The following is an 18,181-nucleotide window of genomic DNA, read 5'->3' on the forward strand; positions in this document are numbered from 1 at the left end:
ATTTATATATAAGTGAAAAGGCCTTTTAACTGGGCAAAAAGGGGGAAATGTTGTGGTTTGCTCTGGAGTTATCTGTATTTTGATGCTAGTTCCGCTGCCTCAAGGACAACTGCCTAGTCACATACTCAAGACTCATGTGACTTCACCAGAACTTTCTCCCCATTTAATTTGTAAAATACAGGTGAGGGCAGGTACAGGATAGAAGGAGACCTGTCATTGGATGAGAAGGAAGGATGGGCGAGAGAAAAGTTTGAAGGAAGAGGAGGAGACTGGAATGGAAAGGAGGGAGAGACAGGAGGGAGAGGGGAGAAGCTGTGGAAGGACAATATGGCAGGTGATGTTAAGATTTTGCTCTGTGTATCTATAGGTTGTTATTAATGTTCTTAAGGGATGGATGGTACTGGGCTTTGTATGTTTAGGTGGGCAATTATATCTTATCAATTGGGTCAAAGGTTATTGTGTTGTGTGTTCTTTCATGTGTAGATTTAAGTGTAATGGAGTGTGGGGAGGCTGGTCTGGCCCACCATGGAGTTGGGATGTGTGTTTCTGTCATGGAAACCTGCCTTGGGAACTAGATAGGGAGAGAGATTGCTGATGGCTCAGAAAGAGGCCTTCGGCAGTGTGATATGGGCTGGAGCAAAGAAGGTGAGAGGCTTTGCTGACTGAGAATTAAAATATCTAGCAGATTTCTTAGGGCACTGTGATACCAAACATAGAGTAGGTAAAAGATACTTTTTTAATTTTTTATATTTTTACAACAACACAAGGATAACAACTCTTCTATTGTTGGTGGAAGTGAAAACTTGTACCATCACTTTTGAAAACAATTTGGCAGTTTCTCAGAAAATTGGGAATAGATGTAACTCCAGACCCAGCTATACTCCTCCTGGGCATAAACAGGAAGCCCACAAGAACATTTGCTCATCTATATTCATAGCAACTTTATTTATAATAGCCAGAAACTGGAAACCACTCAGATGTTCCTCAACCAAAGAATGGATAAAGAAAATGTGGTGCATCTACATAATGGAATACTACTCAGCTGTTAAAAACAAAGACGACATCATGAAATTTGCAGGCAAATGGATGGTACTAGAAAATGTCATCCTGGATGAGGCAACCCAGATCCAGAAAGGCATACATGGTATGTAATTCCCGTATACGTGAATATTAGTCATAAAATACATGATAACCATGCTACAATCCACAGACCTAAAGAAGTTAAGTAATAGGGAAGTCCCAAGGGAAGATGCTTGAATCTCACTCAGAGACAGGGTGGGGGAGGCTGGGATGGGAATCAGGTGTGGGAAGGGCAAAAGAGGGCTAGGAGAGAGAATGGAACCAGTCAGTAAGTGGGGCGGGCATGTCTGAAACTAGATAGAGACCTGGGACTGAGGAGGCTCCAGGAAGTCTATGAGGGTGACACTGACTGAGATTCTTATCCTCTAGGGATATGGAGCCTGATGTTGCCACCTCCTGTGGCCAGGTAGAACTTCTAGTGGAAGAGTGGTGGGAGGATTGAGAGAGTCAGAGGGATCACAGATACATACCATAAGAAGGCCTACAGAGTCAACTAACTGGGGTCTATGGGGCTCATAGAGTCTGAACCACTACCTAAAGACCATGCATGGGCTGTACCAAAGCCCATTACACATTAGTAGCAGATGTGCAGCTTGGTCTTATGTGGGACCCTTAACAGTTGGAGTAAGGGCTGTCTTTGACTCTGTTGACTGAACTTGGATCCCCTTCCCTTACCTGGGCTAACTTCTCTAGCCTTAGTGGGAGAGGATAGACTTGGTCCTGATGAGACTTGATGTGTCAGGGAGGGTTGGTACCCCTGAAAAACTAGGAAACAATATAAAAGATTTTTTTTTTAAAAAAAGGATAACATGCTAAGAGTATAAATAAAATTAAATAATACAATAATGGTTTTATACATGAAATTGATGCTAAGTAGGATTACTAAGTAGAATAAAGATTACTGCACATAAAACATCTGCCTATGTGAGAAGATTATATTTAAACATGTATGACCAACACACATACAAATGAAGCTATCATTTAAAAACAAGTGGTGCCTACAAATAAGCAGATATTACCTAATATACCATATTTTTGCTTTTGATAAAATTGATGCTGTTATCTGCCATATAGTTATTTGCTTTCTTCATTATTTTCTGTGTAGACTTTTGTAGCCAGTAAAACAATAATCATTCATTTAAGCAATTTCTTTTTTGCTTCTCCATAATATCTCATAATTTACCAATTTTTCTGAATCCTGAACCATTTATATTTTAAAATTAGGATAATAGTGCCATTCTTGACATCACAATTTTATCCAGAAAACATTTTGCTTGCAGTTTCAGAAAGCCATTTCATTAAATTATTGGGAATGCTTTATTGGGTAAAAGTTAGTGAATATTTTTATAACTTTGGAACTTATCACTAGTTTTAGTCCCTAAACAGAAAAAAATATAGTAATATAATGAACGTGGACACTTATTCTTGAGGCAGTGTTGCTGTTTTCATTTCTGTTAGTATCTTTTGACTGCATTTCCCACTGGGTTTAGGCATTGTTCTTTATAAACTGATATTCAAATTTCATTTTCTTTCTTTTTTAAAAAAGATTTATTTATTAATTTATTATATATAAGTACATTGTAGCTATCTTCAGACACACCAGAAGAGGGCATCAGATCTCATTACAGATGGTTGTGAGCCACCATGTGGTTGCTGGGATTTGAACTCAGGACCTCTGGAAGAGGAGTCGGTGCTCTTAACCGCTGAGCCATCTCTCCAGCTTTCAAATTTCATTTTCAGTGTCTGATATTTTGAGGACAGATAGTAGATTTGAAGACTGAGATCATATGTACTTGTGTAGATGGAGTTTTCCTGGACACTCACAGTTGCAGACGAAAAAACCACTCCTAGACAACAAGGGTTTAAGGTGAAACTTAGAGGAAATGGTATGAGCTAAGTGACTGTCCTGTGTTGTCTCATCTGATATCTCAGGGAAGTCCCCTCACTTTCATTGAATACTCTGTAATATTTTGGTTCTTATTTTTCTCCACATTGAATCTCCATGTTGTAGAGACTACAAATTGAAAAGTTAGCACATATTAGGCAGTTAATTTTTAATGTATGAATCAATTAATTAATCTCAAGTGGAAGTAACTAGCCAAGTCAGTGCTGTTGATAAGTAAGGTCACTGTCATCATTAGTCATAATTACAAGTATTAGAAGAAATGGGCATACTTGATCCCTTACTATCTATGGAAATTACAGAAGGAATTTAAATTAAATATCTATGTGCACAGATAATTAGTAACTAGTCTTCAGTGAATATTTTGCTGTTCTCTATGAAAAATCTTTTCTTATTCTTTGGCAGTGAATTTTCTTTTTTTTCTTTTTCTTTATTCTTCTCTCATATAATGTATACTAACCACAGTCTCCCCTCCTCCTAGCCCCCACCTTCCCCATCCCCCCTTCTCCCCAGATTCACTGCTCCTCTGTTTCCCTGAGAAAACAGTAGACCTCCCATGTATATCACCAAGCTTGACATATAAGATGCAGTAAGACTAGGCACAAACCCTCATACCGAGGGTGGGAAGTAGGAGAAAAAATGGTCCCACAAGTAGGCAAAAGAGGCAGACAGCCCCTTTCATTGTTAGGAATCCACCAAAAGCCCCAAACTAAACAGTCACAGTATGTTTTCAGGGGGTCTGGCCCATGTAGGCTCTGCTGTTGCCACTTCAGTCTCTGTGAACCCCTCTGATCCCTGCTTAGTTGATTCTGTAGGCCATGTTCTCCTAGTGTCCTTGACCACTCCAGCTCCTAAAATCCATCCTCCTCCTCTTTGGCAGGGTTCCTCTTTGCCTAGTGTTTGGCTGTGGGTTTCTACCTCTGCTCTGATCAGTTGCTAGCTGATCTCCTCTGATGACAGCTGGGCTAGATAATACTCCACTGATGACAATTGGCCTAGGCACTGATCTATGAATATAGTAGAATATAGTTAGGAATCATCAAGTTGACTTGTCCCCCCTCCTTTTGTGTTTGGTTCTACCCTAGGTCTCTGAGCCATCCAGCTTCTGGATCCTGACCATCTAGGCAGTATAGAACACTCTAATGGGTAATAAGAAAAAAGAAAAATCGACATATAAATTAGATATGTTATATTTGAACATGTCATTTGATTTTAATGGAAAATTATATAAAGTATGTGATTTAATATATCATAATAGTATATTCTATTAACTTATTTAGGTTTATATGTTTTTAATGACTTTCAGACTCATCTCTCTTATGGCTACCTATTTAGCAATTAGGCCCTGGTTCAAAAAAACATTATTAGTGATTTCCATTTCTCTTGGTTACCTTTCAGATCTTGAGGGTAAGATCTAATTGCAGAAGATACCATGTACTGAGTCATAGATCATGGATAAATCTGACTGGTATTCTTTGAAAGTTCTATGTATATTACCAGAAAAGGAAAAATAAGTATCACTGCACCATCTGTGAATATTGAAAATTGCAACAATGACTTATATGGCAAAACATGCCTACTGGTACAATAGTGGTATGAATGGTTGGGAGTAACCATCCACTCACCTTCTGGTTGGATTTAAGTCTGCTCCATGAGATAGAACCAATACTTGGCACTATGAACAAAACCAAGAACCAGTGCCCAGGTTGGTCATAGACCCCAGGGGAGAATCTACTATTACTATTCTGCTAAATGAACATAACAGTAAAATGATTTATAATGACTTATCACCATACCCAATGATAACTTAATCCTTATCGAAGAAATTTCTTCTTGTAGTCAATGATGATTAACATAGAAAGCTACAACTGGCCAACATGCAGAAAATAAGAGGTTTCAGAGTGACCAGTTCTAAGTAGGATATCTATATCAACCCATCCCCTGAAGACTCAGGGATATTCATGAAATAGTGCCTTTGCAAAGCATATTAGACAATCTCAGAGGCATCAAACCTTGTTGTTGATGCTTTACAGGACAGAATAACATCACAGACTTCCTTTTGGATTATTATTTTGACCAAAACGGAAGTTTGAGTTCTGTACTTGTCTACTGTGTCTTTTGTCTGTCGGTTGTTTGTGGTTGTTGGTTTATCTCCCATCTGTGCCTGATCCTGGCTGCCCCTCTGCCCACTTAATGACAGTAGATTTCACATGCTTCTCAAGAGCACATAATCATAGTAGACAAGCTAGAGATCAGTAACAGAAGGAAAACTTAAATGAGTGAACTCTTATAAGCATACACCTTACCAAGACTGAGCAAGAAAAAAATGGGGGTAGTTGCACAAATGGTTTTAATCGGCAAGTTTTTAATCAGTAATAACTTTCTCAACAACAAGAATAAAAGCTCAAGATACATGGCTTTCTTGATAATTAAACCAGAAGTTGAAAAAAAGCAGTATTTTTCAAATTTCTTAGATATTTGAAGAGGAATATATAATTCCAAAAACATTGTATGAAGCCAGCATTACTAAGATTGCAAAGTCTAGTGAAGACACTCTACAGAGATCTTTGAAACAAATGCTGAGATAAATACATTGACATGAAATTCTCAATAAGATATTTCTAAAGTGAATATTAAAGTATATTTAAGAATTGTGTACTATGATTAACTGGGATTTATATTTGGGATATGTTGATACTTCAACATAAAAATTAATGTGATATACTATACTAACAATGAAGGAAAAATGTAATTACTTCAAAAAACTTCAGAAAAATTCAGAGAACAATCAATATCTTTTTAATGCCAAAAAATTCCCAACCCACTCAAAGAAGATGAAAATTATTTCAACATTATAAGACTTATGTGGGGAATATTCATAATTTGATCATAAATAATAATAGTGAAAATTGCAAAGATTAGCAACAAGACTTACCACTTCAATTGTATATGATAATGAAATTCTTATTTATAGCAATTAGCAAACAAAAATGGAGCATAAACAAGATGGAGTCAATAAGACTCATTAGTTGACAATGCAATATGAGGCAAACACAAAGATGCCAAGATAGAAAAACAATGAACAATAACAACAACAACAACAACAAAAACCCCATGAAACAAAACGATACAAAAAAACAGAAACAAAACCTCAGTGAAGATACAACATAAAATCAACATTAAAAACTAGTCACACTTCTCTATATTAACAATAAATTATTGTCAGTTTTAGTAGCACCAAAATGAACAAATTTACATTTTAGACTTAGAGGTAAATTTCAGTTAGGAAATAAAAAATGCATGGTCTTGTTTCAGTTTGCTTTCTGTTGCTGGGATAAAATTTAGACCAAAAACAATCTGGGGAGGAATGATTCTATTTCAGCTTTATCTACAGTGTGTTACTGAGGGACTCCAAACCAAGAACTCAAGCATGATGGGAACCTGAAGGCAGGGACTATAGCAGACTCCCTGGGTTATAGATGAAAGGTACTTACAAGCTTCTCCTCATGGATTGCCCAGCTACCTTTCTTATGCAGCTCATGTCTATTTTCTCAAGGATGGCACCACCTACTGTGGGCTGGGCCTTCAAACATCAGTCAGCAAACAGAGAAGTAGCCATGGATGTGCCTGGAGACTGGTGTGATGAAAGCAGCTTCTCCATTCCTCAACCTTTCTCCAAGGACTCAGTTTATAAATGTCTAACTGGTGCAATGCAGCCTTTGGAAGGATTGTGGTATTGTGCATTGACGTTTTTCAGGTTATTTTGGGTTTTGTTTTTCTTTAAACTGATAAGTCTGACCACAAACCAGAAGATAGCAAACTAGTAACATTTATAAGGAAAATGGAAACTGATAACTCCAAGAAGAAATGAGAGCTTGACCTTGGAATACAACATAAAGACTTACCATATTGTTGAGACACTCTGGGTTTAGCAGCAGCCCAAAGCTCTACTTGGCAGGGAGTAAACTCATATAATTCTTTTAGAGAAAAGTCACTAGTAACCCATTGAGCAAGGAGACAGCCACAAGAAATGATTGGCTCTGAAGTTGTTTCTAAAGACATAAATATAGAGAATCCTCCCACGGGGAAAGATGGTTGGTCAGAAGGAAACTTTTAGCCTTACACATATATACTCATGCAATTCCATTAGTAGAGCTATCTGTGAATGCTAATTATAACAATACATTTTATATATATGCAATAACATATTTGTTGAATGTTAAAGTATGAAGGGCTGTGAGAGTTGGAGTGGGGCTGTTGTTCATACCATATATCACGAAATGAGGAACAGATGAACTGAGAACGAACAGTTGTCAGAAGGATCTCTCTGGGCTTAAATATTTATTTTACTTTCTCCAGCTCCCTCCCCTTTGATGGTGTATCATGCTTGCCAAAATCTACAGTATGAAACCATGCAAAGTTTTTGACAAAAATCACCTACAATTGCTACCATAAATTATTACCTCCTACATAGTCTTTCTCTGCAGCATGCAATTAATCAAGGAAACAACTTATTCTTTCTAATTAAGGAGCTGGCTTGAGATGTTTTATTTTAAGTGTGAAAAGGGGTGTTGATTTCTTGGGGAAAAAATGCATGGTCGCCCTACACAATGTATTGTACTTTTATGTCTGTCTCCAAACTGTAGCATTTGATTCCAAGGAAGGGAAACCCTCTTATTTGGGCCAAGTGAGAATCCAGGGTTGTAAAAATTCCAGATTGGGAAAATCATCTTGAAGAAAACCTTGAGAATTCACAAGGCAGTTTTTTGGGATACTATGAGGAACTAACTTTCTATCTTTTTTATTTTATTTTTCAGAGCATGATAAGAGTCCCATTGTCTAGCTAATATTTCTTAGTTTTTTTAATGTGTTAAGATAAATTTATCCTCAGATCCTCCACCTTAATGGTAAAAAGAAAAATCCACCTTGTTAGTCATTCTTTTGTTTGTTTATCCTTCATCCATCTGTCCATCCATCCATTTTCAACCTACATTACATGTTTATTGAGGACTTATCAAATGTGTATGGTACATGACCCTGAAATTTCAAACAGAAGAGATGATTTCTGGCATGGAAAAGCCTGTACAGCAGTGGAGATCTACACAATATCATTTACTTCATTTTTCCCCTAAAACTTACATGAGGACTGAACAGGGATCATATTAGAATAAAACTCCTCAGTGCTCTATGAGGGCTCTCGGATTCCATCTCACATGGTTCCTAGAGGAAGTGCACGAACTTTCTCCGCAGAGCACACACACACTTTGACCCACTTATGTAAGTACTTTGTGTTCTTTGCGCATTTCTTGTCTAGATGAACTCATTCATGTTATCCCATTGGTTCTAAGCAAGACTTTTCTAATTCTGAAGCCCAAATCAAATTCCAAAATTTCAGGGAAATATTCTTTCTCTTCATATTTTCTCCCCCTCCCTTCCTCTCACCCTCCCTCCATCTCTTCCTCAATATCTTGCCAATTCAAAAGTAACCTGGGGGTTTTCTTAACCACCTTCCCTACTGAGCATTTGTATACGGAGAAGAAGTCTCAGTACTATTCTAGGAATGTGGAGATTTGGGTCACTATACTTTAGATCTTAAAGAAAATACAATCATGCAAGCAGTGTTCGAAGATGGGATCTTGCTTCATTCCTTTGCAATATAGTTTTAGAATTACTCTTTTAAATCATGAACAGAATTGTACCATTTCTCTGTTTAAAAGCAGCTATCAATTCTCCATAGTCCTTTAGATGTGTCAAATTTTGAACCTGGCAGTCAAGGTCCTTCAAGACCTGGCTTCTGCTGATCCCTCTGGTGGCACCTTGCAAACCTTCTGAAGCTTTCCGAATCACATGAAATTCCTTGGGTCCACATGTGGATTTTTTTCCTTCCTAAATACATTCATTTTCACATTCTGCCTGTAACCTTCTGTCTTAGTTACTGTTCTATTGCCATGACAAAACAAACCAATTATGTAAGTGCTGAGGAAAAGTGGCCCTGGGGGCTTCCCCATTGGGTCTAGGAAAACAAAAATGAAATATAGATTTTAGTAAGTGATAACTCAGGAGTATCAGAGGAGAGGTGTGAGCTAAGTGGAGGTTCGGGAGTGGCCCAGTCATTGAGCTGTTTAAGGCATATTAAAAAAAAATAAGGGGGTTGGGGATTTAGCTCAGTGGTAGAGTGCTTGCCTAGGAAGCGCAAGGTCCTGGGTTCGGTCCACAGCTCCGAAAAAAAAGAACCAAAAAAAAAAAAAAAAAGACTACGTTTCTTTCATGGGGGAACCCAGAATATTGGGGAGGGTAGTGAGGAACGAGGAACATGTGCTGCCTGCCACCACCGCTGGGACAATTTGAGTAACATTAATTGCCTACAGCTGCACATGTCTGCCAATGAAGCATGCTGGGTACCGTTACCATGTTTACATGTAGTAGATGTGAACAGTAGGTAAGCATATCCAGTAAATGCTTGTTTAGTTGGGGTGGTTGAGTTCCGTTGCTATAATTTCAGAAAATGCAAAGGCTGAAGAGTTATAATTATGATTCACCATGTGGTCAACTAGCACATAGGATCTAGAGAAATCTAGCACTGACTGCTCTTCCAGAGATCCTGAGTTCAAATCCCAGCAACCACATGGTGGCTCACAACCATCTGTAATGAGATCTAATGCCCTCTTCTTGTGTGTCTGAAGACAGCTACAGTGTACTTGTATATAATAAATAAATAAATTAAAAAAAATAAAAAAACGAGAAATGTAGCCATTTAGGTTCATCCATCGTGTACAGCTCTAATTTTTCTTTCTTTTCCTTTCTTCCTTCTTTCCTTCCTTCCTTTCTATTTTTTTGTTGTTGTTTGTTTGTTTTTTGAGACAAGGTTTCTCTGTTTCCTGGCTATCCTGGAACTGGCTCTGTAGACCAGGCTGGCCTTGAATTCATGGAGATCTGCCTACCTCTGTCTCCCAAGTGTTGGGATTAAAAGAATGTGCCACCATGCCCAACCCCCAATTTTTATTATTGATTTTTATTCAAAGCATAGTTTCTGTAATAATAGTTAGTACAGATGCATAGCCCTAGTTTACTAAGATCTACATTGCAATGAAATGCTTAGGGCCTAAGCTAGCCTAAACATTTTTTCTATTTTTGTTGGGGGATGGCTAAGTGTTTTTAACGTCTCAAGAAACTACTAAGCTATACTTTAACCTATGGACAACTTTCTCAGTAGCTGTACCAACAGTGACAATGACCTTGGGCATCACATCAATCCTGAAGGATACCCAAATTCTAATAGCTATTGTTCAGTTCATCAATGGATCCAGAATCAGTGGACCAGCCTCTCTAAAAGTGAGTACTTGTGGAGGATGTGTGTGATTCACAAACCAGAAAAAACTAACTCTGTGTGTGTGTGTGTGTGTGTGTGTGTGCGTGTGCATATGTGTACATACGTGTGTTCTTCTATGTTAGGGGACATGATTTCCACATTTGTACATTGGATTTTAATGTGAATCTGTTACATGCTGCACTCACAGCCTGGAGTAGTAGGGACTTCTAAATTATACAATTAAAACATAGTTAATATTCTTTTTTTTTTACAATCATCAACAATTTGCACATTTGAATGTTAAAATCTCAGAAGACTGTAGGGAAGAGGGTTTTTAGATATTATAAAGAGATTCCTCTATATCTACTCAAGGCTTCAATGGAAGGAGTACATTTACTTGGTTCCTTAGAAAGTTCAGAAGGGATGATTTTGTGACTCTTTTTCGTTATTAGATTCTTTGACTTCCTTGAATTGAAGTCTGTCAGTTTTTTTCTGTAAATGTCTGTGCTGGAGCAATTTGAATTCCTGTTTTCCCTTGTGATCTTGACTCAAAGTGGCAACATTGTTGAGCGTGCTATAATAAACTAAGCAGGCTTTGAGTTATCAGCACTGATGGGCTAGACAAAAGAGGTAGAGAGGAATAAATAAAATACAACATGTTCTTTAGAGATTATCACAGCTACTAATAATTTTTACTGTTTAACTCAACAAAACACTGAAGGGTTACCAACAGTACGGGGCTGCTTTGAGTTTCTTGGCACTTTTCTTTACTAACCCTTCTGGTTGAGGTGAGAATGATCACTGAGAGTCCCAAAGCAGAACGAGACAGTGAGGAATGGAGAAGCCATGGATGCTGATAAATTGGAAGCTACATTTGTGCATTTGCAAAAGCCTCCAGATTTTGGCTTATTAATTTGCTTTCTGTAATTGCCCTATGACTTCATTTAGCATTTGCAAGTTGCACATGCAATGCCATTTTGGATGTGCAAACTGTCCAGCCTCTTAAGCACTGTTCTTCACTGAGCAATGCTAATAGTCATTTTAAGGTTAATGCTGAAGAATGCCATAAGGAGTAGGTGCAGCGAAGAAACTTAAGTTGCCATTTTTTTATGTGTGTGAAAATGGGACAATAAAATGGTAGTTGTTCCCAAGTAATTAAAAATGTAGCCAATTAAAACCATGCAAATTTACATAAAATGGAAGAACCTCAAATTTTGCATTTCCTGACTGGTAGGATTAAACTTCCAAAGAAAGTGTGAATTAATGCAAATGCTAACATGGCATCTCTGAAATCCCTTTCTACTTTTACCACAAAGAAGAGAATATAGAAAAGTAAAAATACATGATGCCAGGCCAGTCTCCATCGCTTTTGTCATTTGTCCAAGGAATACAGCACACTTAGGGACCTTGGAAAATGAAGCTAGTCCCAGGTAGCACATACAAGGTACCAAAGGCAGCTTGCTTATACAAGATCTAACTGCAGATAAGCTCATGTCTTGAAAACTCAGTTCTCAGGAATGTTACCTTATAAACTGGAGTTCTAGGCAGTTCGATGTACAGACATTCCTAACTTACAATGATTTACTTTATAACATTTTTTTTACTTTATGCCAGAATGAAATGATAACACATTCAGTAGAAGCTGTACTCCAGATTTTGAATAGCGATCTTTTTCTGTCTAATGACATGTGGTATGAAACTGTCTTGTGAGAGTGGGCAGTGGTGGTAGGCTGTGTCTCTCAGTCAGCTATGACATTCTGAAGGGAAAGAACCAATATTGTACACTGTTCCTAGCTGTGGAAGTCAGGAAATTAAGTGTATTAAAGACATTTTTAACTTATGATGTTTTCAATTTATGATGCTATAAACAGATCATAAATCAGGCAGTACCTCTTTGTTTATGTATATATTGTCCATGAATATATATGTGTGTACGTGTGTATGTATCTTCCTAGGTATATGTGAGTATTATGTACACACACACATTCAAATATACATTTGCATACATTTTGAGGTGTAGATTTGTAGTACAGTGTCAAAGTCATGTGATATAACCATGGACTTAACACTCCCCAGTAGGAAATTTCTGACTGATTCTCTTTCCAAAGGTTTCCGTGTTTCCATCCTTCCAAGAGACCTACCTCTTTATAATCTACAGGTGTCTTCCAAGAATGACTGGCTTGTTCCTCTGGCCCAGTGTAGACTCTCCACCATCTCCTGTCTGTCCCTGCTCCATTGGGATCAGGTGCTATGAAAGAAATTGTGTTAGTTACTCTTGTGTCTTGTGACTCAAATACCTAACAAACACAAGCCAATCAAGGAAAAATGTGTTTGGGTGACATTTATGAAATTCCAGTCTATTACAACAGGAAAGACAGGCGTAGAGGCTCAATAAGTGGCAGGAGGTGTATGGATACAGAAACTGTACATAGGAAGGTAGGTAAGACAGCAGAGAACAGCCTGGAATCAGGCGCAGCTATGGCCTTCACAGCTGGGTCTTAGCCTATTTTTGACAGTCAGACTTTGATTCTTATGGGTTCCACAGTCTTCTAAAATAGCACCACTGACTGGGGGAAAAACTGTTCAACACATGAACCTTCGAGGGACAGCATGGTTTTCAATAGCAGTGTCCTTACTAATGGAGTTTTCGCGTTCACAGTCCTGTACTGCTAAGGGCAGGTGTCTACAAGGTTATAAGGTCAAATGTGTGCAAATTCATTCTAGGTTATGGTCTCAACTGATTGTGTATACAAATTAAGACATTTTGGCTTCCTGATGGATAGCTACTAGTGTACAACTACTTAGCAATGAGCATACTGAACAGTACTTGGAGGGTCACCCCTTCTCAGCTTTGTTCGCTTGTCACTCTCCCAATCACTCATGAGCCTTGCTTCCCTCTGCAACCTGCTCATTCACCAGACTACCCCACTGATGTTAAATGTTTCCTGACTAACAAATGCAAAGGCTTCTACTTTCCTTTTATGAAGATTCAGGTAAGATACAATTTACCCCAAACGTTTTGCATTTTAAAAGCTGAAATCATCTGTCAGGAATAAATGTCTATCTGCTAAATCAAAGAAACAAAAAAAAAATACAGTGCTTGAAAACTCTGTTTCCATAAGAACACTAGTTATAATGACCCATAAAACACATCCTGCAGTGCAAACTCTCTATTCAGTTTTAAATCACTTTTCATTTCTCTAGCCCACTCTCTCCTGACAAAAATGCAGTTATTATTTTTTATTCTTCATAGACGAATATCATTTATGAAAGTCCAAATTTTATGGCTTAGCCATGTTGGACGTATCGTTACTTTACATTTTCTTAGAGGCTGTATGATCCTTAAGAATCCTGTCCCCACATTGGGTTTCTGAGAAGGCATAGTGAATAAGATGGGTGAGATGGATGTGTATTATGGGTTAGAATCAGTACAATTAACCATAAGTTGGTCTGAAGTTCAGGCCTGGTGCACTCTGAGAGATCCAAATGGTTTACAATACACTGGAATTTTTCCACAGTGCCTGAAATGAACAAGCCCTTACATTCTTGCCTCAAGGGTATTTATGGTGGTTCAAGACTGAGAAACTGTGGTCTTGGCTGAGAAGATTCTCTGCATCTGGTTACAGTTTGTTGGAGCAAATCTCAAAGAAGTTGGCAGCCATAAGTCATTTGCTGATGGCACTTTCTACATCTGGTTGTTCATTTGTTTTTCTTTGGAGGAGGGTCTATCACACCACTGTGTCCACAGTGAAATAGGCTATCACAGAAGCTTCTAAGTAAGAACCTTATGCTTTCTCTTGATCTATTTCTGAACTGAAATAGCATTGACTTGCTAACTCTTGGACGGCAGGTTTAAGGGAGGCTCTCCTGTGCATTTTAGGACATTTGGCTGAATGTCCTTGGACTCCACCCACCAGCTGCCAGGGGTGCTCTCCCTGACGTTTCCTCAGCTTGTGACAATCACAAATGCCTGCAGATTTTGGCAAGTGTCTCCCAGAACACAAAAACTGTCTCTGGATAAAAACTATTGTGTTATAAGGACAAAATGCAAAAGTATGGTTTTACTTTAATAAATTAAATTAATGATATGATTTAACAGGGAATAAAAAACATCTATACTTGCATTATGGGAATGCATTCCCAAGTACGGTATGGGTCCAGAAGAATGGCCGACAAATGGGTTAGTTGGAAAAGAATTTTGGGCTTAGAGCTGGGAGTTAGTGAGCTAGCATTAAATTAAATGATATTATGGTTATGTGTGAATAGATATGATACTGCTTGCCATCTCTTCCTTTCCTTCCCTGTCTTGACTCTGATGAATCTGTGGCCCAGGCAGGTAATAATCTAGGTGAGGATATTGCATGAAAGGGATATCAAACTAATTTAATAACTGAAGAATAAAAGAAGTGTAATCTGAAGTTTTGAAATAGATGCTTTTATTCCCCTCACCAATCCTCATCTCTAGATGTGGATGACAACAATGTTCATCTAGGTCCCCACTCTGATGTAGGTATCCTACATGCTTTTTTAGGTTGATGTTTATTTTCTGTCAGGTATGGAAATCAAATATGTTTAGGTGCATGTAAGTAACAAACATTAAATTCCTGTAAATGGTTTCTTCACGTGCACTGAGGAACAGATAGTGAGCTACACAGAACATATAAGGTGGGTTTCCCATAATGCTATGAGCTAGAACTAAATTAGTCTCTGAAAAAGAAGGGACAATATTTTTCTCTGCCTGGAAAGTTCATGTTTAAGATGTCTACATGAAATAAATAAGCTACACAATTCCCATTTTGGAGCAGTACAGTAATAGGGAGATTAAGGAAAGAAAAAAATAACTATGAAGAGTTTTTATTTTTATAGAAAAATATCTTAATTTTAGAAAGAAAAAAGATTAATGCTTAAAATTTGAAGCTTTATGTGTTTATAAATAATTCATATAGCTTTTTAATGTTTGTCCTTTCACAATTTTTGGCAGACAATTTTCTCCTTAGTGAATTCTGGGCTTTATTAGTATTATGAGATCTGCATTAATATAATTAAATCTGCAGGTATTTTGAGGTCTATGTTCAAAACCCCTAGTCCACTGCAAACATTGTTATTCCAAGTGTTTCTCCAAATAAGAATCAGGGTTACTACTATGTGCCACCATAGTCAAACTTCCCTTTCCATTGAAAAGGACCATCCGACTAAGTCAATGTTGGAACTCAACAGACATTAGTTTAACTCAGGGCAATAAACACAGCTTCTACTGGTTCTCTAGTGCATGGGCACTGAACAGGTTAACTGGGTGGATAAATTACTAGCCAGTCCCTCTAGCTTTGCTGTCCAACTCAGCAATGTATGCCCTCTTCTTAGAAGCACTAGAGAGGTCTCCCTTTCTGGCTACTGAGTGAACACTTCGGACTGCAGGTAGCATAGTTATATTGATTGAGGTTGTGATGACAAAGTTTATCAGAACATTTTTTTTTCTGCAAAGTGGAGTCCATTTCAACAATGTTCTTGTCTCATAGCCATCTCTACAGGTGGGCAATATTCATGGAAGTCCTTTCAAAGCAGAATTGTTCCATCAGGGTGAATGTGTCCTGGCCTCCCATATACAGGAAGAGCGGCTAGATATGAGATGTGGGAAGGTCACAGGAGATGTCTGAGAGAAGCAACACAAAAGAGTGACACAGGTAAAACCCCCAAGAAAGGCTTCTAGGTCTTTCCACCTTTGCTTAGGAAATGTATCGGGACTCTCAGTTTCAAGATTTCTTCTTGAGACATCTGTGTGGATTTCTCATTGTTGACAAGGTTGTTTGTTGGGGAGGATCAACGACTGCTATTAGCATGCTATGTCTTGGCGAGTATTGGACACATAAATACTGAGTTGTATGAGAACACTGTGCTCACCTGAGTATTTTATTAGTACATTTCCAGAGAATGTCTTTTTCAGAGCCAGACAGGGCCCGTATTTTCAGTTCAACACACATCATTAGTCACTTCCAAGAAGTACAAAGATCAGTCACAGGAGAGAACCCTTAACGAGAGAATGGAGGAAGGAAGAAACATCCATGGGCTTTAGCCAGCAAAGAGCTGAGGTAATTTCTTTCTTTAAGGGTCATCTTTAGAAAGACATCTAAATATGAGAGTGGTCAAAGCCTGTGATCTGTGTATCTTTAGTACAAGTCACAGACAACATTATCTTTTCTTAGTCCTCATATAATTCCTGGAATGTAGAAATCACAGAAGATGCAGAGTCAGGCACCTGTCTCTGCTTTGAGTCAACGCTGTGAGTGCTCCCTTCTTTCTGAAATGAGCCATGTCTGACAAGTGTATCAAGGGTCTCAGGTTTTAGATCCAGTGTATGTTTCCAATCTTTGTCAAATTACAAAGAAAAATATAAGTATTGAGTTTATCAAAATTAAATTTTAAATATTAAGTTTTATTATTTTCATTGTTTATATTATGTTTATATTCTTTCCTCACATCTAGGTAAGGTAAACCTAGTGATCATGGAGTTGGACGTAGGGTAGCAGATTCTTAACTGACTGTTTGATTGAGGGGAGCAAATCCCATGTCTCTGAGAAAGGAAAGAGTTTCCACCCAGATCATGTGCTTGTGTGAGAATCCTACAACATTAATGCATTGTTATTTATTGTAAGTCTTATATAATAGTTTTTTACCTTAAAATATCATTTACTTTGCCAAATATAGAGTGAGGTTGGGGAAAATTGTTTTATGATTTGCACTTAAATGGCCTCTTTAGGATTTTTGCTCAGCAGCATACTTCTGGTTTTATGAGAAAACAAACATATAAACAGGGAGAATTCAAACAGGATAAAAAAGCAAACCTGAGACTGGGGAGATGGTTCACTCAGCAAAGTGCCTGCTGCTCAAGCATCAGGACCTGAGCTCTGACCCCTATCACCAGGACCTGAGCTCTGACCCTTAGCATCAGGATCTGAGCTCTGACCCCTATCACCAGGACCTGAGCTCTGACCCCTAGCACCAGGACTTGAGCTCTGACCCCTAGCATCAGGACCTGAGCTCTGACCCCTAGCATCAGGACCTGAGCTTTGACCCCTAACATCCATGTACAAAATAACCAAGGCAAGGTAGTTCATGTTTGTCACTCAAGTGCTGGCTTGCAAAGAAGCACAGATCCCCAGAGCTCTGCATAGTTGAATACGTGAGCACAGGGCTTACTGGGAGAGGCTCCATGTCAAACCACAAGATGGGAGTGACAGAAGAGGACACCATTGTCAGCCTGTGACCTCCATACATCCACAGGTACACACAGGTGCAGACACATGGACAGACCTACTAGCACAGAACGAATGATGGATGTGATGTTCTCCTACATGTTCAGTAACTGAAGGAAAAGTGATATCAATAAATGAAAGAGTAAAAATTTGGTGAGGTAAATATTTTTTCAAAGAAACATTTGTTTATATTTTTGACAGTTTGTATTGACTCCAATTAGCTGTTTGCAGCATGTTACCAAGTAAAATACTTAACACACTTGGGTTTGTATTTTCCCTAAGGATTTTGTGGTAGTGTATTTGGACTGGTTCATCCTTTCCCTTACAATGTAGTTTGTACTGATTTACTCAGATTCTTGCCATTCAAAGTGCATCTGTGATCCAGTAACAAAAGTGTTTCTAGGGAGCTTTGTAGAAAATTAAAGAACTTTGACCTAAATGATCTTTCATTTCGAACTCAATTGGAAACAAAAGTTTGTACTGTGTGGATCTATCTCAAACTGTGAGTTACTAAAGATAAAACAAATCAGCTGTTTTTCAACCTTCATATCTGCTTACATATGACACATCATTGTGTGTGCAGGTGCACATATGTACAGGTACATACCTCATGTATGCCTACCAGAGCCAGTGCACAAC

General features: G+C 38.2%; 1 long non-coding RNA gene across 4 annotated transcripts in view; it reads left to right on the forward strand.

Moving 5' to 3' along the window:
* Window positions 1-18,181, forward strand: part of LOC147999428 (uncharacterized) — an 82,710-nt gene that overhangs the window by 14,462 nt on the left and 50,067 nt on the right. The window contains exon 1 of one of the 4 annotated variants that reach the window (XR_015644105.1): window positions 16,302-16,378. The exons of 2 other annotated variants lie outside the window; for them this stretch is intronic. This is a non-coding gene — a long non-coding RNA (uncharacterized LOC147999428). Of the gene's footprint in view, window positions 1-16,301; window positions 16,379-18,181 lie in introns of those variants that run through there. One more of the 4 variants, XR_015644108.1, reaches the window with a different exon arrangement.

Source organism: Rattus norvegicus, chromosome 19 (assembly GCF_021556685.1).
Source record: "Rattus norvegicus strain SHRSP/BbbUtx chromosome 19, alternate assembly SHRSP_T2T, whole genome shotgun sequence".
NCBI lineage: Eukaryota > Metazoa > Chordata > Mammalia > Rodentia > Muridae > Rattus > Rattus norvegicus.